The 25,129-nt window shown below is 35.7% G+C and overlaps 1 long non-coding RNA gene across 1 annotated transcript in view; it reads left to right on the top strand.

Annotated features, from left to right (window-relative positions):
* The first annotated feature begins 5,172 nt into the window (after positions 1 to 5,172).
* The window catches only part of LOC117317836, a 73,033-nt gene continuing 53,076 nt past the window's right edge, over positions 5,173 to 25,129 (top strand). The window contains exon 1 of the long non-coding RNA XR_004530258.1: positions 5,173 to 5,336. This is a non-coding gene — a long non-coding RNA (uncharacterized LOC117317836). The remainder of the gene's footprint in view (positions 5,337 to 25,129) is intronic.

Genomic DNA, 25,129 nt, shown 5'->3' on the forward strand with positions numbered 1-25,129 from the left:
TACAGAAAATGATGAGGTGTACGGGGGTAGGTATACAGCCGTACACAAAATGATGAGGTGTACGGGGGTAGGTATACAGCCGTACACAAAATGATGAGGTGCACGGGGGTAGGTATACAGCTGTATACAAAATAGAATTATATCGAACTTTTCCATCAATTTCTGATTTAATAATTGCTTATCAATACGCGACATTTACTCGTAAATCTGAGAACATGACTGTTATCATCAGAGTGGTCCCTAACATCCCTTATCATCAGCAGTCGACGCGACATTTCAAATCACAGAAACATTCCCATCACTGCCATGTTTTTAGCATTCATCATTCACTACACGATAACAAGGGACAGATCCAATCTAATAAACAAAACAGATTGTAGATTGAAAATTGTCGAAAGATGATAATGGGAGTTACATTTTCGCAAACAAATCCATCTCTTTATAAAGGTCGAATGTTTTTGTTCGGACGACAGGTCATGGATGTTTATATCTGTATAGTATACAATGTATGTACGACAGTTCTGTGGTATATACAGTGTACAGACGACAGATCAGTGATGTATATAGTGTACAGACGACAGATCAGTGATGTATATAGTGTACGGACGACAGGTCAGTGATGTATATAGTGTACGGACGACAGGTCTGTGATATATATAGTGTACGGACGACAGGTCAGTGATGTATATAGTGTACGGACGACAGGTCTGTGATGTATATAGTGTACGGACGACAGGTCAGTGATGTATATAGTGTACGGACGACAGGTCAGTGATGTATATAGTGTACGGACGACATATCTGTGATGTATATAGTGTACGGACGACAGGTCTGTGATGTATATAGTGTACAGACGACAGGTCAGTGATGTATATAGTGTACGGACGACAGGTCAGTGATGTATATAGTGTACGGACGACAGGTCAGTGATGTATATAGTGTACGGACGACAGGTCAGTGATGTATATAGTGTATGGACGACAGGTCAGTGATGTATATAGTGTACGGACGACTGGTCAGTGATGTATATAGTGTACGGACGACAGGTCAGTGATGTATATAGTGTACGGACGACAGGTCAGTGATGTATATAGTGTACGGACGACAGGTCAGTGATGTATATAGTGTACGGACTACAGGTCAGTGATGTATATAGTGTACGGACGACAGGTCAGTGATGTATATAGTGTACGGACTACAGGTCAGTGATGTATATAGTGTACAGACGACAGGTCAGTGATGTATATAGTGTATGGACGACAGGTCAGTGATGTATATAGTGTACGGACGACAGGTCAGTGTTGGATATAATATTCAGACGACGGAAAAATGATGATTTTAATGTACCGACGCGGATGTGTTATTTTGTACATGGTATATAGGGCTGTAGAATCCAATTCATACCAGCTGTTCTAACTGTGTGAGTCATGAACTTTGATTTACGGATGTTTTTGAGACTTCTGAATGGCGTAGACGGGATATAATATGTCTGCAATATCAAGTTGCATGTTTCTATTAGAAATGACTAAATATTGATTCCGATGACTTCTTTGGACCTACAATCAATGTAGTTACATTCTACATGTACAGATCAGTCGATACGGCTGTACGGGGAACATATCTCTACGAATCAGAAAATATAAATAGAAGTCAGTTGATGTCAATTCAATTTGCTCTTGCAAGTTTTTTGTTAACAAGGATATGTACATTGAAATTCATGCATTAGGTGACGTCGTCGAAACTTAAGTTCTGTGTCACTGTCAGGGCGTAGTATTTAAGCGGATATAGATGTTTCTGGACTAGGTGACATGCAGAACGCAGGTTACATGTAAATGAGACAAAATATCCTATACAAATAAAAAACGAAAACTCAACGAAAACTCATAATATTTCCTTTTTTTTTCAAATTGTAAAGCAATTATGTTTGTTGAACAACCAAGAGGAATGTGATAAGCGGCACGGCATTCAGGGTTTCGGTACAGGAATATTGAATTTACAATTGGGTTCCGTCGCATTTTTTCTAAAGGCATATTATTTCCCACCAAAATATTACCAACGAATTTAGTGTGATTATCGACAGGCTAGGTCATATTGTAGTGACTACCGACAGGCTAGGTCATGTTGTAGTGACTACCGACAGACTAGGTCATATTGTAGTGACTACCGACAGGCTAGGTCATATTGTAGTGACTACTGACAGGCTAGGTCATATTGTAGAGACTATCGACAGACTAGGTCATATTGTAGTGACTACCGACAGGTCATATTATAGTGACTATCGACAGGTCATATTGTAGTGACTACCGACAGGCTAGGTCATATTGTAGTGACTACCGACAGGCTAGGTCATATTGTAGTGACTACCGACAGGTCATATTGTAGTGACTACCGACAGGCTAGGTCATGTTGTAGTGACTAACGACAAGCTAGGTCATATTGTAGTGACTACCGACAGGTCATATTGTAGTGACTAACGACAGGCTAGGTCATGTTGTAGTGACTAACGACAAGCTAGGTCATGTTGTAGTGACTACCGACAGGTCATATTGTAGTGACTACCGACAGGCTAGGTCATATTGTAGTGACTAACGACAAGCTAGGTCATATTGTAGTGACTACCGACAGGCTAGGTCATATTGTAGTGACTACCGACAGGCTAGGTCATATAGTAGTGACTACAGACAGGCTAGGTCATATTGTAGTGACTACCGACAGGTCATATTGTATTGACTTCCGACAGGCTAGGTCATATTGTAGTGACTACCGACAGTCTACGTCATATTGTAGTGACTACCGACAGGCTAGGTCATATTGTAGTGACTACCGACAGGCTAGGTCATATAGTAGTGACTACCGACAGGTTAGGTCATATTGTAGTGACTACCGACAGGTCATATTGTAGTGACTACCGACAGGTCATATTGTAGTGACTACCGACAGGTCATATTGTAGTGACTACCGACAGGTCATATTGTAGTGACTACCGACAGGCTAGGTCATATTGTATGACTACCGACAGGCTAGGTCATATTGTAGTGACTACCGACAGGCTAGGTCATATTGTAGTGACTACCGACAGGCTAGGTCATATTGTAGTGACTACCGACAGGTCATATTGTAGTGACTACCGACAGGCTAGGTCATATTGTAGAGACTATAGACAGACTAGGTCATATTGTAGTAACTACCGACAGGTCATATTGTAGTGACTACCGACAGGCTAGGTCATATAGTAGTGACTACCGACAGGTTAGGTCATATTGTAGTGACTACCGACAGGCTAGGTCATATTGTAGTGACTACCGACAGGCTAGGTCATATTGTAGTGACTATTGACAGGCTACGTCATATTGTAGTGACTACCGACAGGTTAGGTCATATTGTAGTGACTACCGACAGGCTAGGTCATATTGTAGTGACTACTGACAGGCTAGGTCATATTGTAGAGACTACTGACAGGCTAGGTCATATTTTAGTGACTACCGACAGGCTAGGTCATATTGTAGTGACTACCGACAGGCTGGGTCATATTGTAGTGACTAACGACAGGCTAGGTCATATATTAGTGACTACCGACAGGCTAGGTCATATAGTAGTGACTACCGACAGGCTAGGCCATATTGTAGTGACTACCGACAGGCTAGGTCATGTTGTAGTGACTACCGACAGGCTAGGTCATATTGTAGTGACTACCGACAGGCTAGGTCATATTGTAGTGACTAACGACAGGCTAAGTCATATTGTAGTAACTACCGACAGACTAGGTCATATTGTAATGACTACCGACAGGTCATATTGTAGTGACTACCGACAGGCTAGGTCTTATTGTAGTGACTAACGACAGGCTAGGTCATATTGTAGTGACTACCGACAGTCTAGGTCATATTGTAGTGACTACCGACAGGCTAGGTCTTATTGTAGTGACTAACGACAGGCTAGGCCATATTGTAGTGACTATTGACAGACTAGGTCATATTGTAGTAACTACCGACAGGCTAGGTCATATTGTAGTGACTACCGACAGGCTAGGTCATATTGTAGTGACTACCGACAGGTCATGTTGTAGTAACTACCGACAGGCTGGGTCATATTGTAGTGACTACTGACAGGCTAGGTCATATTGTAGAGACTATCGACAGGTCATATTGTAGTGACTAACGACAGGCTAGGTCATATTGTAGTGACTACCGACAGGCTAGGTCATGTTGTAGTGACTACCGACAGGTCATATTGTAGTGACTACCGACAGGCTAGGTCATATTGTAGTGACTAACGACAGGCTAGGTCATATTGTAGTGACTACCGACAGGTCATATTGTAGTGACTATTGACAGGCTCGGTCATATTGTAGTGACTACCGACAGGCTAGGTCATATTGTAGTGACTACCGACAGACTAGGTCATATTATAGTGACTACCGACAGGCTAGGTCATATTGTAGTGACTACCGACAGGCTAGGTCATATTGTAGTGACTACCGACAGGTCATATTGTAGTGACTAACGACAGGCTAGGTCATATAGTAGTGACTACCGACAGGCTAGGTCATATTGTAATATTTACCATTGTATGGCACTGCCACTATATAACCCTACCAATTCAGTTGCGACTTCACCAGCTTATGAACTGCCAACTGAAATTTGAATTTGAAAATTTCAAAAAAAAATCGCATCACAAATAAAAAATCGCGGATGGTAAATAGAAGCATTGAACGGCTTTCAGTTGGCATTCATAGTCAATATGAATGCCAACTGGACAGAGGCAAATTCAACATGGAGCGCTAGCGCGCTTCATGGAATTTGCCTAGTCAATATGAATGCCAACTGAAAGCCGTTCAATGCTTAAGTGACTACCGACAGGCTAGGTCATATTGTAGAGACTACCGACAGACTAGGTCATGTTGTAGAGAACTGTGCCTGTCTGGCGTCTCCAATTCATAAAGTGCTCCAGTCGTAATTGAATGTCATGCAGTTCGTCGCGTAATAAACGTAGCCGAATAAAAAGATTTAATATCTTAAATGCTTGCGTTAGAAAAGATCGGCGACTCAATTAGCAAGGTTTACTAACGCTGTAAGCTCTAGTATGGGGCTCTGAGTAATACAGATGATGAGTAAGTAAAATCAATTTCAAGGTTTTATTTACAATCGCGATCTGCCAGCATTATACATGTACACATAGTCAATACTCTAGGTACTGTATGAAGGGAGAATATGTGTATGACATACTCGTACCGCTCGTACATTGGCTACAAGCGCCTTTCTCACCGTGATTTGTAAACACTATCCATAGAAACGCCTAGTGATGGCTGAGAAAGGTTCGAAGAAATCTCCAACCAGGTTTGTTGTATCTAATTGAAAACTTTCCACGACTTTTTTGTTCAATTATATATATATAACTTTTTATTTAGGAAATAGTTGCTTATATCTTTTGTCTACTGATGTCTTTCGTTTTTGAATCCAGCTAGGCACCCGTCCTCATGTGACCCCGGCTGTAAACATTTTGGCTTTAAAATGGTATGTGTACTTGTGATATACTGGTTCAGTAATGGCGGCACACGACATCATGTTATTGGGTAAATGCTACTTTTGTAAGCCGTCAGACAATACAAAATGACAAATAATACGGTACATACGGACTATTGTCATCAACCTGTCTGTGATAAGAGCTCTGTATACTACGTTACTGTTGGCGAAAATCTATATCGGGTGGGTATGCGTTATACATTTAATCTGCAACTTGTTCAAATATCGTTATAAATGATTCAAAAAATCATTGATCCTACCATATACCCAAACAATATCATCAATCCAACCATATACCCAAACCATATCATCGCTTCTACCATAAACCCAAACCATATAATCAATCCAACCATATATCCAAACCATATTATCAATCTAACCATATACCCAAACCATACCATCTCTCCTACCATATACCCAAATCTATATCACCGATCCTACCATATATCCAAACCATATCATCGCTCCAACCATATATCCAAACCATATCATCGCTCCAACCATATACCCAAACCATATCATCAATCTAACCATATACCCAAACCATACCATCTCTCCTACCATATACCCAAACCATATCATCGCTCCTACCATATACCCAAACCATATCATCGCTTCTGCCATAAACCCAAACCATACCATCAATCCAACCATAAACCCAAACCATATCATCAATCCAACCATATACCCAAACCATATCATCAATCTAACCATATACCCAAACCATATCATCGCTCCTACCATATACCCAAAAATTATCACCGATCCTACCATAAACCCAAACCATATCATCAACCTAACCATATACCTAAACCATATCATCAATCTAACCATATACCCAAACCATATCATCGCTTCAGTAATACAGCAATATCGCCCCAACCCTCGAACTACAAAACATTCCTTCATGAAGGAAAGAACCTCCCACCGAATGTGGTCGACACGAGGTCAGAGTTTAACAGTTCGAGTACAAACTGGATGAACACTGGAAATACCACTAAAAATGTAGTTTCAAAGAAAAATTAGAGCTATAAAGTTATAACTATGATGATAGTTTCTGAATTCTGAGCTAACTCTCCAAGGTTTGTAAATACAGTTCTCTGGTAAAAACAGAATAAATATTAAATAAAATTTCATTTCAAACATATGTCCCCAAATTATATCATTGCTGCTCGTACTCGTGGTCATAAGCATACACAGCCAATGTTTCTTCACGTGAATTTCACGTGAAAAAATTCACATGAATTTCACGTGAAAAAAACAGCATATAAAAATCAAATGGACAAAAATTTCACGTGAAATTCACGTGAAATTTACGTGAAAAATTTCACGTGAAATTCACTTTTTTACCGCTTTTCACGTGAACTTCACGTGAAATTCACGTGAAGACATATTGCCTGTGTAGATCCCATGGACAGCGCGACATGTGATAGCAATGTTACAGACGTATAACAACAACATAAATATAGTGCGATATTCAGTTTGTCTAAAATCATTTGTTATAGGCTTTCTAAAGAAAGTAGATTGATGCTTAAATAAAACAACGATATCTAATTCTAATGGTATTTTCTCTGTTTTGGATAAAGATAAAGGAATCACAATGACATTCCGTGATATCAGCAATGCGGTTCTTCAAGTCTTTCTTTCTAAATTAATATCGCTCGGAATCGCAGGAAATCGTTTAATTTGGTTTTTAGACTAAGTATAATATCGCTGTCAAGGTTTTATAAATGGAAAACAATCCTTTCTAACAGCAGGTGTTCCTCTGATCCATCACGTACGACTGTGAATGAAGACAGCTCCATCAATAGTCACCCATACACACGGAACTTAGTCGATAGTCTTAAGATGTATATATCTAAATACTATTAAGAAAGACCCCGAACATTCTTGTGAAATTAATCAAGCAAATAAGTATACGACTCAACACTATTTAAGATAATCTCTTGCTTAACAAATCTATCATGTATTATATCACATGTCCTGTACGATTTTGTATGTAATTCTCTCGACACTTTATATGTTTATGAGAATAAAATCTTTGTCATTGCCATTACGTGTCCTTGCAATAAGTTTGCTGAATATACCCTAAACTTCCTCCTACAATGTACTAACTATCAGTAATGTTAACATTTAAATACATGTCAGTTCAGTATAATGATTAACTGTTTTTGGTTGTGTCAAAAACTTTATTAGTCACTCGATTAGTGTTAAAAAGTTCACCCCCTTTATTTTTGAAACTGTCCCATGTGACACGTCACATATTTGGACTATTTTGGCGTCTTTATACACATGTATGTGTCTACTGATGTGATATTTATTACATATATATCACATTACATTACATTAGGCGTCATATCACATACTGGTCACACAGGACGATTTTTCGTGTCTTATGTCAATCTTGAATTGTATTTACAGATTTAGTAATGCTGTACTTATCCTAACATACACAGTCCTAACGGCCTTATCGTCATATGTTATTACAATCAGCTGTTCATTACAGAAGTGCAGTCGTGACCCCCCCCCCCCCCCCCCCCCCCCCCCCCCCCAGTAATACCTCACTCTAAACCGTGGTACCATTTCTCCCCCTCTCCCAGTCATACTGTAACGTTGGCAGTACTGTTCCATTTATATTTTAGAGATACAATGGAGACTATGTACTTACTTCCGGATCCTTTCATGTTTATCTCCCTGCCCGAAAGTGTAGTTACATGTATATATATATATATTGTAATTCGTCATTTTTGATATTCTTTGTCTGAACCCGTTCTACTCCGCGGTTTTCAAATCAGACCATTTGTTGACACTTGCTCCCCAGGTAGTGTCAGGATGTGACTCGGCAATGGCGTAGTCTGCGAATTAAACTCATATCATGGAAAACTGCACGTTGCAATGTTGCACATATGATATTTTTGGTGTAATGTTGTATATCTTCATTTCATGCCTGTATATATGTAAGTACAAATTAAAAGTGCTCTATATTACATTTGTTCAGTCTACCAAAATCGTTCACCGATAAAGTTTATGATTGTGAACTTCTAAATGCAAAGATTAAACGAAAAGGAACACACGAAGTAGCAATTGTTAATTTTTGCATTTACAAACTTATAAAAACTGTTTTATAATACATTATTAATTTTTACCATGGGCATACATAACGTATTATTGTATGTCCCTGTTTTTACCCAATTCTACCGACGATAACATTTCGTGACTGAACACATTTTCTGAAGAGAGTATCTTAACTATTCTTATGTATAATATAGATTCTCTAATGCTTAACGAAACAAATAGAATGTTTTTAAAATTTCTACTATGACGTTCATAGAGAAATTAAAATTAACTGCTTAATATGCTGTCGTAATATGCGCCACCTGAAGGAAATTAAATGTGTTTGACGTCGTAACTTTCATTGCTCGGCGGATAGACCAACATAAGGATGATAGTCGAAAACTGGAGCTATATACGTGCGATGTAACCGTATTATAATGAGCCTAAGGGGACTTGTTAGCTTCATTCAGGGCGTGTCGTATGTTTAAGAAAGTGCAACTGTCGCATTTTGTATTTACATATGGGTATTATAATCTGGAAACCAGTCTGCAAGTAATCTTAAACTAATTCGGAATAATGTGCCATTAAAATCCTCGTCTCTATCCGGCTGGATAATCAAAGTTAATGTTGGGTTACATTTCAGCTTATTTTCCCCTTGTTTCCTGGTACATGTATCAAATTGAAATAGTTGCAAGATTATCCACCTTAATGTTATCCAAATTAATAAGCCCGGTTCCAATTAATAACCCTCGCCAAGTCGATTAGTATTTTTCATACTCCGAAAATCAATCCGAGATTTGTTATGTGTCATTTACAATACCGATTTGTTAATAAAATCGTTATTCTAAAAATAGCCCAGAAGATCAGTTTTAATAGACACAATGGCACAAATGTTTCTGGGAATCGTCAGAAAATTTAAAATTGCAAAATACATTAATCGACCTCTTCATTATCTTGTGTGTATTTTGTCACTTATTGGGAGTGAAATATGCCCATTTGCTTCTTTCTTTGTTTTGTGTGCATGTGTATTTTGTCACGTATGGAACTCTACCCTGTGACAGAATGTTAAACTTTAAATCAGGAATTATTTTACTACCTCCTTCAGGAGGCGGTAGACATTGATGGGTCTCTCGCCATCATGTTTTCCCTTCGGCCGGTGGTTTATTGTAAAGACAATTAGATACGCCGACAGAAAACAGGTTATCAATTCTGACACCGCTAATTACTTTAAAAGAAATCGTAAACTTACGACAGCTTGTAGGATTGATTGATGTTTTCTCTGCGCAGTTATGCGATCGATTTAGGCCAAATCTCGGTGCTGTTTAAGGACTTACGTTATCGATACATGTACAGCCTAGAACGAATGAAGTCGGTGAAATATGATATCACATATACGGTTTAAACTTTTTATAAAACATTCAGCCAACTTAAAAATATTAGTGCGTCATCTTCTCCCTATTTAATCGTTTAATCGACCCTGAAGTGATTGTCTTTTGTAGCGAGTATAGCCCACTCAAACATCTGTCCGGAATTAGATACACAAGTCAATGGGGGTCCATATATAACGTCGACGTGTCATAGCGTCCACATGATACATGGACGTGTCATAGCGTCCACGTAATACATGGACGTGTCATAGCGTCCACGTAATACATGAACGTGTCATAGCGTCCACGTAATACATGGACGTGTCATAGCGTCCACGTAATACATGAACGTGTCATAGCGTCCACGTAATACATGAACGTGTCATAGTGTCCACATGATACATGGACGTGTCATAGCGTCCACGTAATACATGAACGTGTCATAGTGTCCACATGATACATGGACGTGTCATAGCGTCCACGTAATACATGAACGACAAGGCTAAAGAGAACTCGCCCGAGTTAGTAAGCTACTGGTGACCCATGATACACTTGTCATAGTGTCCACATAATACATGGACGTGTCATGGCGTCCACATAATACATTGACGTGTCATAGCGTCCACATAATACATGGACGTGTCATAGCGTCCACGTAATACATGAACGTGTCATAGTGTCCACATGATACATGGACGTGTCATAGCGTCCACGTAATACATGAACGTGTCATAGTGTCCACATAATACATGGACGTGTCATAGCGTTCACATAATACATTGACGTGTCATAGCGTCCACATAATACATGGACGTGTCATAGCGTTCACATAATACATGGACGTGTCATAGCGTCCACATGATACATGGACGTGTCATAGCGTCCACGTAATACACGAACGTGTCATAGTGTCCACATGATACATGGACGTGTCATAGCGTCCACGTAATACATGAACGTGTCATAGTGTCCACATGATACATGGACGTGTCATAGCGTCCACGTAATACATGAACGTGTCATAGTGTCCACATGATACATGGACGTGTCATAGCGTCCACGTAATACATGAACGACAAGGCTAAAGAGAACTCGCCCGAGTTAGTAAGCTACTGGTGACCCATGATACACTTGTCATAGTGTCCACATAATACATGGACGTGTCATGGCGTCCACATAATACATTGACGTGTCATAGCGTCCACATAATACATGGACATGTCATAGCGTCCACATGATACATAGACGTGTCATAGCGTCTACATGATTCATGGGCGTGCCATAGCGTTCACATAATACATGGACGTGTCATAGCGGCCACATGATACATGGACGTATCGTAGCGTCCACATGATACCAATACATGATGTCAATATAAAACATGGACATATCATAACGTCATAAAACATTGACATATCATGACGTCATAAAACATGGACATATCATAACGTCAATATAAAATATGGACATATCATAACGTCATAAAACATGGACATATCACAACGTCATAAAACATGGACATATCATAACGTTAATATAAAACACGGACAGATCATAACGTCAATATAAAACATGGACATATCATAACGTTAATATAAAACATGGACATATCATAACGTTAATATAAAACATGGACATATCATAACGTCATAAAACATGGACATATCATAACGTCATAAAACATGGACATATCATAATGTTAATATAAAACATGGACATATCATAACGTCACAAAACATGGACATATCATAACGTCAATATAAAACATGGACATATCATAACGTTAATATAAAACATGGACATATATCATAACGTCATAAAACATTGACATATCATAACGTTAATATAAAACATTGACATATCATAACGTCAATATAAAACATGGACATATCATAACGTTAATATAAAACAGGGACATATCATAACGTCATAAAACATGGACATATCATAACGTTAATATAAAACATGGACATATCATAACGTCATAAAACATGGACATATCATAACGTTAATATAAAACATGGACATATCATAACGTCATAAAACATTGACATATCATAACGTCATAAAACATTGACATATCATAACGTTAATATAAAACATTGACATATCATAACGTCAATATAAAACATTGACATATCATAACGTCATAAAACATGGACATATCATAACGTCAATATAAAACATGGACATATCATAACGTCATAAAACATGGACATATCATAACATCATAAAACATGGACATATCATAACGTCATAAAACATGGACATATCATAACGTCAATATAAAACATGGACATATCATAACGTCATAAAACATGGACATATCATAACGTTAATATAAAACATGGACATATCATAACGTCATAAAACATGGACATATCATAACGTCAATATAAAACATGGACATATCATAACGTCAATATAAAACACGGACATATCATAACGTTAATATAAAACATGGACATATCATAACGTCAATATAAAGCTTGGACATATCATAACGTCATAAAACATGGACATATCATAACATCATAAAACATGGACATATCATAACGTCATAAAACATGGACATATCATAACGTTAATATAAAACATTGACATATCATAACGTCATAAAACATGGACATATCATAACGTCAATATAAAACATGGACATATCATAACGTCAATATAAAACATGGACATATCATAACGTTAATATAAAACATTGACATATCATAACGTCATAAAACATGGACATATCATAACGTCAATATAAAACATGGGCATATCATAACGTCAATATAAAACATGGACATATCATAACGTCAATATAAAACTTGGACATATCATAACGTCATAAAACATGGACATATCATAACGTCAATATAAAACATGGACATATCATAACGTCAATATAAAACATGGACATATCATAACGTCATAAAACATGGACATATCATAACGTCATAAAACATGGACATATCATAACGTCAATATAAAACATGGACATCTCATAACGTCATAAAACATGGACATATCATAACGTCAATATAAAACATGGACATATCATAACGTCATAAAACATGGACATATCATAACGTCAATATAAAACATGGACATATCATAACGTTTATATAAAACATGGACGTATCATAACGTTAATATAAAACATGGACATATCATAACGTCATAAAACATGGACATATCATAACGTCATAAAACATTGACATATCATAACGTCAATATAAAACATGGACATATCATAACATCATAAAACATGGACATATCATAACGTCATAAAACATGGACATATCATAACGTCAATATAAAACATGGACATATCATAACGTCATAAAACATGGACATATCATAACGTCAATATAAAACATGGACATATCATAACGTTTATATAAAACATGGACGTATCATAACGTTAATATAAAACATGGACATATCATAACGTCATAAAACATGGACATATCATAACGTCATAAAACATGGACATATCATAACGTCAATATAAAACATGGACATATCATAACGTCATAAAACATGGACATATCATAACGTCATAAAACATGGACATATCATAACGTTAATATAAAACATGGACATATCATAACGTCATAAAACATGGACATATCATAACGTCAATATAAAACATGGACATATCATAACGTTAATATAAAACATTGACATATCATAACGTTAATATAAAACATGGACATATCATAACGTCAATATAAAACTTGTAAAGTAAAAATTTATAAAGATAAACGACATCAGTGAAAAACAGTCTCACTCGCTATTTGTTATCCAGATGAATACTTCTAGAAATTTTACACCCCAGAAAAAAATCATCCCCCTTTCATCAATACATTTCGATTCTGTGATTTAGGCGTTTTATTGACAACAACAAAGTGAACTTGTCAAATTAGAAGCAATATAGGTCGACCGCCAAGCCAATTATTTTAGTATTATTCAAAACTAATAAGAAACCACGTCATCGGCCAATCAATCGACACTCAAAGCAAGGAAGTTGCTACTTCAGCAATCCCAGTATTACGTAATGTGATAGGAAAAGTGATTTCGCATGCGGTGGGTCAAAAATTCGATTTTTCCATTGGTACAAAGAAAGTGAACTGCTGTAAATTCAATTATAAAGTCGTATACACAAAGACTGGAATGCCTTTTAACCACGAGCTAAATATATTAACTTTATAAAAAAAACTTCAATGCGACGAACAAGCTATATCGATACTGGTAAGGATATTAGTGTTTGCGTCTGCGGGCTATTCCAGATGCTTGTGATTCTGGATACGGAGACTGCACATTTACTGTGAATACGTTGTTTCGTGAACATTCTCTATTTTTTTCAAAAGCATTTAAAGACAAAACTGTCATTAAATTTGTATTGTAACAAATTAATGATGACTGGAAACAATTTGAAGCAAGTGCTCAGACGAAGGATGTCTATTTTGAGATTTCACATTACAGCACAATCGAGTCATTGTATCCAAGCACAATCATTTTGAAAGATGGTTGGTGTTAATTATTATTTAACAAACATTGAAAAACGAAACATTTCGAAAAAAAATCCTTTCCTTTATCAAGAACATAGAGAACCACTTCCATCTATCTATTCTATAGTCTATCAACTCTATAGTCTATCTACTACATTGTCTATTTACTCTATAGTCTATCTGCTATATAGTCTATCTACTCTATATTCTATCTACTCTATAGTCTATCTACTCTTTAGTCTATCTACTCTATATTCTATCAACTCTATAGTCTATCTACTCTATAGTCGATCAACTTTATACTCTCTCTACTCTATAGTCTATCTACTCTATAGTCTATCAACTCTATAGTCTATCTACTATATAGTCTATCTACTATATAGTCTATCTACTATATAGTCTATCTACTCTATAGTCTACCTACTCTATATAGTCTACCTACTCTATATAGTCTACCTACTCTATAGTCTATCAACTCTATAGTCTATCAACTCTATAGTCTATCTACTATATAGTCTATCTACTATATAGTCTATCTACTCTATAGTCTACCTACTCTATATAGTCTACCTACTCTATAGTCTACCTACTCTATAGTCTATCTACTCTATAGTCTATCTACTCTATATTCTATCTACTCTATAGTATATCTACTCTTTACTCTATCTACTCTATAGTCTATCAACTCTATAGTCTATCTACTATATAGTCTATCTACTCTATAGTCGATCAACTTAATACTCTCTCTACTCTATAGTCTATCTACTCTATAGTCTATCTACTCTATAGTCTATCTACTCTATAGTCTATCTACTCTATAGTCTATCTACTATATAGTCTATCTACTCTATAGTCTATCTACTCTATAGTCTACCTACTCTATAGTCTATCTATACTATATAGTCTCTCTACTCTATAGTCTATCAACTTTATACTCTATCTACTCTATAGTCTATCTACTCTATAGTCTATCTACTCTATAGTCTATCTACTCTATAGTCTATCTACTCTATAGTCTATCAACTCTATAGTCTATCTACTCTATAGTCTATCTACTCTATAGTCTATCTACTCTATAGTCTATCTACTCTATAGTCTATCAACTCTATAATCTATCTACTCTATAGTCTATATACTCTATAATCTATCTACTCTATAGTCTCTCTACTCTATAGTCTGTCTACTCTATAGTCTATCTACTCTATATAGTCTATCTACTCTATAGTCTACCTACTCTATAGTCTATCTACTCTATAGTCTATCTACTCTATAGTCTATCTACTATATAGTCTATCTACTCTATAGTCTACCTACTCTATATAGTCTACCTACTCTATAGTCTATCTACTCTATAGTCTATCTATAGTCTATCTACTATATAGTCTATCAACTCTATAGTCTATCTACTCTATAGTCTATCAACTCTATAGTCTACCTACTGTATAGTCTATCTACTCTATAGTCTATCTACTCTATAGTCTATCTACTCTATAGTCTATCAACTCTATAGTCTATCAACTCTATAATCTATCTACTCTATAGTCTATCTACTCTATAGTCTATCTACTATATAGTCTATCTACTCTATAGTCTATCTACACTATATAGTCTACCTACTCTATAGTCTATCTACTCTAAAGTCTATCTACTCTATAGTCTATCTACTCTATAGTCTATCTACTCTATAGTCTATCTACTCTATAGTCTATCTACTCTATAGTCTATCTACTATATAGTTTACCTACTCTATATTCTATCTACTCTATACTCTATCTACTCTATACTCTATCTACTCTATACTCTATCTACTCTATAGTCTATCAACTCTATAGTCTATCTACGCTATATTCTATCTACTCTATAGTCTATCTGCTCTATAGTCTATTTACTCCAAAGTCTATCTACTCTATATTCTATCTACTCTATAGTCTATCTACTCTATATTCTATCTACTCTATAGTCTATCTACTCTATACTCTATCTACACTATAGTCTATCTACTCTATAGTCTATCTACTCTATAGTCTATCTACTCTATAGTCTATCAACTCTATACTCTATCTACTCTTTAGTCTATCTACTCTATATTCTATCAACTCTATAGTCTATCTACTCTATAGTCGATCAACTTTATACTCTCTCTACTCTATAGTCTATCTACTCTATAGTCTATCAACTCTATAGTCTATCAACTCTATAGTCTATCAACTCTATAGTCTATCTACTATATAGTCTATCTACTATATAGTCTATCTACTATATAGTCTATCTACTCTATAGTCTACCTACTCTATATAGTCTACCTACTCTATATAGTCTACCTACTCTATAGTCTATCAACTCTATAGTCTATCAACTCTATAGTCTATCTACTATATAGTCTATCTACTATATAGTCTATCTACTCTATAGTCTACCTACTCTATATAGTCTACCTACTCTATAGTCTACCTACTCTATAGTCTATCTACTCTATAGTCTATCTACTCTATATTCTATCTACTCTATAGTATATCTACTCTTTACTCTATCTACTCTATAGTCTATCAACTCTATAGTCTATCTACTATATAGTCTATCTACTCTATAGTCGATCAACTTTATACTCTCTCTACTCTATAGTCTATCTACTCTATAGTCTATCTACTCTATAGTCTATCTACTCTATAGTCTATCTACTATATAGTCTATCTACTCTATAGTCTATCTACTCTATAGTCTACCTACTCTATAGTCTATCTATACTATATAGTCTCTCTACTCTATAGTCTATCAACTTTATACTCTATCTACTCTATAGTCTATCTACTCTATAGTCTATCTACTCTATAGTCTATCAACTCTATAGTCTATCTACTCTATAGTCTATCTACTCTATAGTCTATCTACTCTATAGTCTATCTACTCTATAGTCTATCTACTCTATAGTCTATCAACTCTATAATCTATCTACTCTATAGTCTATATACTCTATAATCTATCTACTCTATAGTCTCTCTACTCTATAGTCTGTCTACTCTATAGTCTATCTACTCTATATAGTCTATCTACTCTATAGTCTACCTACTCTATAGTCTATCTACTCTATAGTCTATCTACTCTATAGTCTATCTACTATATAGTCTATCTACTCTATAGTCTACCTACTCTATATAGTCTACCTACTCTATAGTCTATCTACTCTATAGTCTATCTATAGTCTATCTACTATATAGTCTATCAACTCTATAGTCTATCTACTCTATAGTCTATCAACTCTATAGTCTACCTACTGTATAGTCTATCTACTCTATAGTCTATCTACTCTATAGTCTATCTACTCTATAGTCTATCAACTCTATAGTCTATCAACTCTATAATCTATCTACTCTATAGTCTATCTACTCTATAGTCTATCTACTATATAGTCTATCTACTCTATAGTCTATCTACACTATATAGTCTACCTACTCTATAGTCTATCTACTCTAAAGTCTATCTACTCTATAGTCTATCTACTCTATAGTCTATCTACTCTATAGTCTATCTACTATATAGTCTACCTACTCTATATTCTATCTACTCTATACTCTATCTACTCTATACTCTATCTACTCTATACTCTATCTACTCTATAGTCTATCAACTCTATAGTCTATCTACGCTATATTCTATCTACTCTATAGTCTATCTGCTCTATAGTCTATTTACTCCAAAGTCTATCTACTCTATATTCTATCTACTCTATAGTCTATCTACTCTATATTCTATCTACTCTATAGTCTATCTACTCTATACTCTATCTACACTATAGTCTATCTACTCTATAGTCTATCTACTCTATAGTCTATCTACTCTATAGTCTATCAACTCTATAGTCTATCTACTCTATAGTCTATCTACTCTATAGTCTATCTACTCTATAGTCTATCTACTCTATAGTCTATCTACTATATAGTCTATCTACTCTATACTCTATCTACTCTATAGTCTATCTACTCTATAGTCTATCACTCTATAGTCTATCTACTCTATACTCTATCTACTCTATAGTCTATCTACTCTATATTCTATGTACTCTATACTCTATCTATCTACTCTATAGTCTATCTACTCTATAGTCTATCTTCTCTATAGTCTATCTAAAGTCTATCTACTCTATAGTCTATCTACTCTATAGTTTTCTCGGGGGACTTTATCACGCTATATTCGCAGTCAATAAATACAGTGCGAACAGAAGTATCTAGCGAATATGTAAATTAACAAACAAGGTTTACAAGTTGGTGAACTTCAATACCTACGGACTCGGTCTAACTCGGACAACCGCAAAATTTAATACCCACGAACTAGGTCTGACAGGAACAACCGTAAAATAAAATACCCACGAACTCAGTCTGACTGTGACAAAAGTGAAATTTAAAATTCACGAGCTAGGTCGGACTGGGACAACCGCGGAAATTAATACCACCGAACTAGGTCTGGCTGGAACAACCGCGAAATTTAATACCCACGAACTAGGTCTGGCTTGAACAACCGCGAAATTTAATATCCACGAACTCGGTCTGACAGGGACAACCGCGAAATTTAATATCCACGTACTAGTTCTGACTGGGACAACCTCGAAAAATTAACCCCGTGTTATCAACTATACTGTAACTTCTGTTACAAAAACTTGACTGTTTAGCTCCTTCCCTTGCTATGTTTCTATGATCCAGTAAACGGTGTCGAATTTAGCCCGCTTAGGCTCGCCTACTTAGACTTGTCGTTCGGTTAACGGATATCATGTAATATTACTCAAGCACAATTAATACAGTGCCTCAAATCTATCGATTTTCGTCCAAGTCTGCATTTATTTTCATAATTGGTTAGTTGAGGAAGGCCATAAGTCTTGTATCATTGGATTGATCTCACGGTAGGCATTGTTTAGTGAAGAGGGAAGCTAAACAGCAAGTAATTGATAAAATACACGTTGATGTTTACATGGTGTGCAGTTTAACATAATTCAAGGACACAAGAATAGGATAAATTATTTGGGCATAACGATGATATGGTATTATATAAGGGCTCTAGTGCAACGCAAAAAAAAAAAAAAAAGAAAGAAAGAAAGCCATCAGATCTTAAATACATGGCTGTGGAATTTCTGTTTAACTTAAAAACCAGAGAATTCTAGCACACGATCGATAAAGTGAGGGCAACATAGGAATAATACGATCGGTTTAAATGATGAAAAAGACAAAGGAGCATAAGACGAGATTTTCCAAAAGAATAACTTCGCTGCTTCATTTTGCAACACCCGCCTTGAAAAGGGTACGGCAAATCCTAAAAATGTCACGCCTCAAAAGGTACGGCAAATCCTAAAAATGTCACGCCTCAAAAGGTACGGCAAATCCTAAAGATGTTGCGCCTCAAAAGGTACGGCAAATCCTTAAAATTTCATGCCTCTTAAGGTATGGCAAAACCTAATAATGTCTTGCCTTAAAAGGAACGGCAAATCCTAATAATGTCACGCCTCAAAAGGTACGGTAATTCCTGATTATGTCACGCATCAAAAGGTACGGTAATTCCTGATAATGTCACATCTAAAAAGGTACGGTAATTCCTGATAATGTCACGCCTCAAAAGGTACGGTAATTCCTAATAATGTCATGTCTCAAAAGGTACGGTAATTCCTGATAATGTCACATCTAAAAAGGTACGGTAATTCCTGATAATGTCACTCCTCAAAAGGTACGGTAATTCCTAATAATGTCATGTCTCAAAAGGTACGGCAATTCCTGATAATGTCACTCCTCAAAAGGTACGGCAATTCATAATAAATACACCATTTTCGATTGAGAGCCGGGGCAGTGACAATGGAAGCATTGACGAGGATGGAATGAATGGAATACTTCGCAATGAAGTCCTAAGGTCAGCAATAGCATTGTAAATGTACATATGTTAGCGATGTTCGTGCTGAAAGCAATGCGCTCGATAATGATTGCGCCAATTACAATTTCTATATATACTAATTATATTTAATGATTGCGCCAATTTCACTTTCTATATACTAATTCTATTTAATGATTGCGCCAATTACACTTTCTATATGCTAATTCTATTTAATGATTGCGCCAATTACACTTTCTATATGCTAATTCTATTAAATGATTGCGCCAATTTCACTTTCTATATGCTAATTCTATTTACCGATTGCGCCAATTTCACTTTCTATATACTAATTCTATTTAATGGTTGCGCCAATTTTACTTTCTATATACTAACTCTATTTAAAGCAATGTGCCAGTTTTAATTATTACATACTAATTCAATTTGAAACAATGCGCCAATTACATTTTCTACAAACTGATTACATTTGAAACAATGCGCCAATTCTTCATGGCTAATCTGGTTTAAGTGGTAATTCGGGAAATGTTGAGGGAGTATTTTGGTGTTAGTTCATACCCTATGTAATATTATCCAATCCTATTTTGATTTCGCGATTTTCTTCTGGATTTTTACATGTTTGGCATTTTATCATTTACTGCATCGTGCATACTTGCATGATTTTACAGATATTGCAATGCTTTTCAAAATTTTAAATTTGCAAAAAAGCTTGAATATTTTTTGCAGGCGATGTGCAAATCGTGATTAATTTCAGCTCGAATAAGACCTTTTTAAGGAAATCTGTTGGTAAAATATTTAAAAATATTTAACATAAACTGAAAGAAATGGAACAAAAACAGTATGATATTTACCGCTCTATGACATTGTCACTATATTACCTTACCAACAGTTGCTGAGCATTACCATCTCATAAACAGACAACCGTTTCATTGATAATGTTCCTTTTGAAAAAACTAGACAGATAGTTTATATTTTGTATTTTCATAATTCATACCAAAAGTGTGAAAATCAAGAGGGGCCCGAAATCCTAAAAGGCCTAAACAATTTTATAAACATAATAAAAGTATTTGTAAATCTTTTGATCGAATTTGCTTAGGATGTTTAAAAGTAACATAATCGAAAACTGTAAAATGTTTAACATAAGATAATTGCAAACTAGCACTACACAACGCTATGATCAGTATCCTACTGTAGTACTTAATCGGTTTACCTAGGGCCTAAATGGTAAACTTCACAAATAAAACACAAGTCAGAACAGAAACAATGAAATCTTTATCTCCCTGATTATCAAGGTTATTATGTGGAAGATACCAATTGGGCAAACTGCTTTACCACAGGGCACAATGATTTCATACTGTAAACCATTTCTAATTCGTCTCCCCCGGCCACATGTACCTTTTTTATGAAACATATCCGTTAAAATATTTAGTGTTAAGGGGATACGACACAGTCAAAAAACAAATACTTTTCTCTTTGATGTATCAAAACCTAGATCTTTTAGATTAAAAGATGGAATTAAAAAAAAAAACAAAAAAACTCGGGCTATTAGGTATTATATAGTTTGTCTTGGCTCGGGCTATTAGGTATTATATAGTTTGTTTTGCTCGGTATATGGAGGTATTATATAGTTTGTTTTGGCTCGGTCTATTGAGGTATTATATAGTTTGTCTTGGCTCGGTCTATTGAGGTATTATATAGTTTGTCTTGGCTCGGTCTATTGAGGTATTATATAGTTTGTCTTGGCTCGGTCTATTAGGTATTATATAGTTTGTCTTGGCTCGGTCTATTAGGTATTATATAGTTTGTCTTGGCTCGGTATATGGAGGTATTATATAGTTTGTCTTGGCTCGGTCTATTGAGGTATTATATAGTGTGTCTTGGCTCGGTCTATTAGGTATCGATATAGTTTGTCTTGGCTCGGTCAATTAGATATTATATAATTTGTGTTGGCTCGGTATATGGAGGTATTATATAGTTTGTCTTGGCTCGGTCTATTAGGTATTATATAGTTTGTGTTGGCTCGGTCTATTATGTATTATATAGTGTGTCTTGGCTCGGTCTATTAGGTATCGATATAGTTTGTCTTGGCTCGGTCAATTAGATATTATATAATTTGTGTTGGCTCGGTATATGGAGGTATTATATAGTTTGTCTTGGCTCGGTCTATTAGGTATCGATATAGTTTGTCTTGGCTCGGTCAATTAGATATTATATAATTTGTGTTGGCTCGGTATATGGAGGTATTATATAGTTTGTCTTGGCTCGGTCTATTAGGTATTATATAGTTTGTCTTGGCTCGGTCTATTGAGGTATTATATAGTTTGTCTTGGCTCGGTCAATTAGATATTATATAGTTTGTCTTGGCTCGGTCTATTGAGGTATTATATAGTTTGTCTTGGCTCGGTCTATTAGGTATCGATATAGTTTGTCTTGGCTCGGTCAATTAGATATTATATAATTTGTGTTGGCTCGGTATATGGAGGTATTATATAGTTTGTCTTGGCTCGGTCTATTAGGTATTATATAGTTTGTGTTGGCTCGGTCTATTATGTATTATATAGTTTGTCTTGGCTCGGTCTATTAGGTATTATATAGTTTGTCTTGGCTCGGTCTATTGAGGTATTATATAGTTTGTCTTGGCTCGGTCTATTGAGGTATTATATAGTTTGTCTTGGCTCGGTCTATTAGGTATCGATATAGTTTGTCTTGGCTCGGTCAATTATATATTATATAATTTGTGTTGGCTCGGTATATGGAGGTATTATATAGTTTGTCTTGGCTCGGTCTATTAGGTATTATATAGTTTGTGTTGGCTCGGTCTATTAGGTATTATATAGTTTGTCTTGGCTCGGTCTATTGAGGTATTATATAGTTTGTCTTGGCTCGGTCTATAATGTATTATATAGTTTGTCTTGGCTCGGTCTATTAGGTATTATATAGTTTGTCTTGGCTCAGGCTATTAGGTATTATATAAGTTGTCTTGGCTCGGTTTATTGAGGTATTATATAGTTTGTGTTGGCTCGGTCTATTAGGTATCGATATAGTTTGTGTTGGCTCGGTCTATTGAGGTATTTTATAGTTTATTTTGGCTCGGTCTATAAGGTATTATATAGTTTGGCTTGGCTCGGTCTATTGAGGTATTATATAGTTTGTCTTGGCTCGGTCTATAATGTATTATATAGTTTGTCTTGGCTCGGTCTATTAGGTATTATATAGTTTGTCTTGGCTCAGGCTATTAGGTATTATATAAGTTTGTCTTGGCTCGGTTTATTGAGGTATTATATAGTTTGCCTTGGCTCAGGCTATTAGGTATTATATAAGTTTGTCTTGGCTCGGTCTATTAGGTATTATATAGTTTGTCTTGGCTCGGTCTATTAGGTATTATATAAGTTTGTCTTGGCTCGGTTTATTGAGGTATTATATAGTTTGTCTTGGCTCGGTCTATAATGTATTATATAGTTTGTCTTGGCTCGGTCTATAATGTATTATATAGTTTGTCTTGGCTCGGTCTATAAGGTATTATATAGTTTGTCTTGGCTCAGGCTATTAGGTATTATATAGTTTGTCTTGGCTCGGTCTATAAGGTATTATATAGTTTGGTTGGCTCGGTCTATCGGGTATTATATAGTTTGTCTTGGCTCGGTATATGGAGGTATTATATAGTTTGTCTTGGCTCGGTCTATTAGGTATTATATAGTTTGTCTTGGCTCGGTCTATTGAGGTATTATATAGTTTGTCTTGGCTCGGTCTATAAGATATTATAAAGTTTGTCTTGGCTCGGTCTATTAGGTATTATATAGTTTGTCTTGGCTCGGGCTATAAGGTATTATATAGTTTGTCTTGGCTCGGTCAATTAGATATTATATAGTTTGTCTTGGCTCGTTCTATTGAGGTATTATATAGTTTGTCTTGGCTCGGTCTATTAGGTATTATATAGTTTGTCTTGGCTCGGTATATGGAGGTATTATATAGTTTGTCTTGGCTCGGTCTATAAGGTATTATATAGTTTGTCTTGGCTCGGTCTATTAGGTATTATATACTTTGTCTTGGCTCGGTCTCCTGCGGTATTATATAGTTTGTCTTGGCTCGGTCTATTTGATATTATATAATTTGTCTTGGCTTGGTCTAGTAGATATTTTATAGTTTGTCTTGGCTCGGTCTGTTAGGATTATATAGTTTGTCTTGGCTCGGGCTATAAGGTATTATATAGTTTGTCTTGGCTCGGTCTATTAGGTATTACATAGTTTGTCTTGGCTCGGGCTATCGGGTATTATATAGTTTGTCTTGGCTCGGGCTAGCGGGTATTATATAGTTTGTCTTGGCTCGGTCTATTAGGTATTACATAGTTTGTCTTGGCTCGGGCTATAAGGTATTATATAGTTTGTCTTGGCTCGGTCTATAAGGTATTATATAGTTTGTCTTGGCTCGGTCTATTAGGTATAATATAATTTGTCTTGGCTCGGTCTATTAGGTATTATATAGTTTGTCTTGGCTCGGTCTATTAGGTATAATATAATTTGTCTTGGCTCGGTCTATTAGGTATTATATAGTTTGTCTTGGCTCAGGCTAATAGGTATTATATAGTTTGTCTTGGCTCGGTCTATTAGGTATTATATAGTTTGTCTTGGCTCGGTCTATTAGGTATTATATAGTTTGTCTTGGCTCGGTCTATTAGGTATTATATAGTTTGTCTTGGCTCAGGCTAATAGGTATTATATAGTTTGTCTTGGCTCGGTCTATTAGGTATTATATAGTTTGTCTTGGCTCGGTCTATTAGGTATTATATACTTTGTCTTGGCTCGGTCTATTAGGTATT

Source organism: Pecten maximus, chromosome 19, assembly GCF_902652985.1.
Source record: "Pecten maximus chromosome 19, xPecMax1.1, whole genome shotgun sequence".
Classification (NCBI taxonomy): Eukaryota; Metazoa; Mollusca; class Bivalvia; order Pectinida; family Pectinidae; genus Pecten; species Pecten maximus.